Raw genomic sequence first — 2050 nt, forward strand, 5'->3', positions numbered from 1 at the left:
GTACATTGAAAAAAAAAAAAAAAAAAAAAAAAAGCATCAATTCTTCAGCGCTCAGCTTTCTTCACAGTCCAACTCTCACATCCATACACGACCACAGGAAAAACCATAGCCTTGACTAGACAGACCTTTGTTGGCAAAGTAATGTCTCTGCTTTTCAATATGCTATCTAGGTTGGCGTCTTTTAATTTCATGGCCACAGTCACCATCTGCAATAATTTTGGAGCCCAAGAAAATAAAGTCGGCCACTGTTTCCACTGTTTCCCATCTATTTGCCATGAAGTGATGGGACCGGATGCCATGATCTTCATTTTCTGAATGTTGAGCTTTAAGCCAACTTTTTCACTCTCCTCTTTCACTTTCATCAAGAGGCTTTTGAGTTCCTCTTCACTTTCTGCCATAAGGGTGGTGTCATCTGCATATCTGAGGTTATTGATATTTCTCCTGGCAATCTTGATTCCAGCTTGTGCTTCTTCCAGCCCAGCGTTTCTCATGATGTACTCTGTATACAAGTTAAATAAGCAGGGTGACAATATACAGCCTTGACGTACTCCTTTTCCTATTTGGAACCAGTCTGTTGTTCCATGTCCAGTTCTAACTGTTGCTTCCTGACCTGCATATAGGTTTCTCAAGAGGCAGGTCAGGTGGTCTGGTATTCCCATCTCTTTCAGAATTTTCCAGTTTATTGGGATCCACACCGTCAAAGTCATAATGATAATCTAAAAGAAAATGCGAAATGATGGCTGGCAAATAGCACAAAGTGGTAGCACCGAAATGACTCCCCTGTTGCTGCCGTAACAAGTTACCACAAGTTCAGTGGCTTAAAACGGCACACAGATCTTGCAGTTCTGGAGGTCAGAAGTCTAACGTGGGTCTCTGTTGGCTAAAATCAAGGCATGTCAGCAGAACCACATTCCCTTCCGGAGGCTTTGGGGAGGATCTGTTTTCCTGTCTCACCCAGTGTTCAGAAGCTGCTACAGTTCCTTGACTCACAGCTCCTTTCTTCACCTTCAAAGGGAGACAGCAGCATCTTCAGGTCACTCTCACTGTGATTCTTCTGCCTTCTTCTGATTACATCGGGCCCATCGGGTCATAATCCAGGATAATCTCTTTATCTTAAAGTCAGTTCATTAGCAACTGTACGTCCATCTACAACCTTCATCCCCCCTTGTCATGGAGCACACAGCATACAGTTCCGAGGGACTGTGGTGTGGACATCTTTTAGAAAGGGCTGTGGCTCTGCATTTCACAGTGCTTTTTGCTCTTAACACTTGTTCATTCATTCATATACTTACTAAAGGAAAATACGAATGATATAGTAAAAGTATCTTTCAGTTCAGTTCAGTCACTCAGTCGTGTCCAACTCTTTGAGACCCCATGAATCGCAGCATGCCAGGCCTCCCTGTCCATCACCAACTCCCAGAGTTGACTCAAACTCACGTCCATTGAGTCGGTGATGCCATCCAGCCATCTCATCCTCTGTCGTCCCCTTCTCCCACCTTCAATCTTTCCCAGCATCAGGGTCTTTTCAAATGAGTCAGTTCTTCACATCAGGTGGCCAAAGTACTGGAGTTTCAGCTTTAGCATCATTTCTTCCGAAGAAATCCCAGGGCTGATCTCCTTCAGAATGGACTGGTTGGATCTCCTTGCAGTCCAAGGGACTCCCAAGAGTCTTCTCCAACACCACAGTTCAAAAGCATCAATTCTTCGTTACTCAGCTTTCTTTATAGTTCAACTCTCACATCCACACATGACTACTGGAAAAACCATAGCCTTGACTAGATGGACCTTTGTTGGCAGAATAATGTTTCTGCTTTTTAACATACTGTCTAGGTTGGTCATAACTTTCCTTCCAAGGGGTAAGCATCTTTTAATTTCATGGCTGCAGTCACCATCTGCAGTGATTTTGCCAAGAATTCTTCTGTTTTAGTAAAGTGCTTCAGTTCAGTTCAGGCACTCAGTCGTGTCTAACTGTTTGCGACCCCATGGACCACAACACGACAGGCCTCCCTGTCCACCACCAACTCCTGGAGTTTACTCAAACTCATGTCCA

Source organism: Bison bison, unplaced genomic scaffold, assembly GCF_000754665.1.
Source record: "Bison bison bison isolate TAMUID 2011002044 unplaced genomic scaffold, Bison_UMD1.0 scf7180017863702, whole genome shotgun sequence".
In the NCBI taxonomy this organism is placed as follows: Eukaryota; Metazoa; Chordata; class Mammalia; order Artiodactyla; family Bovidae; genus Bison; species Bison bison.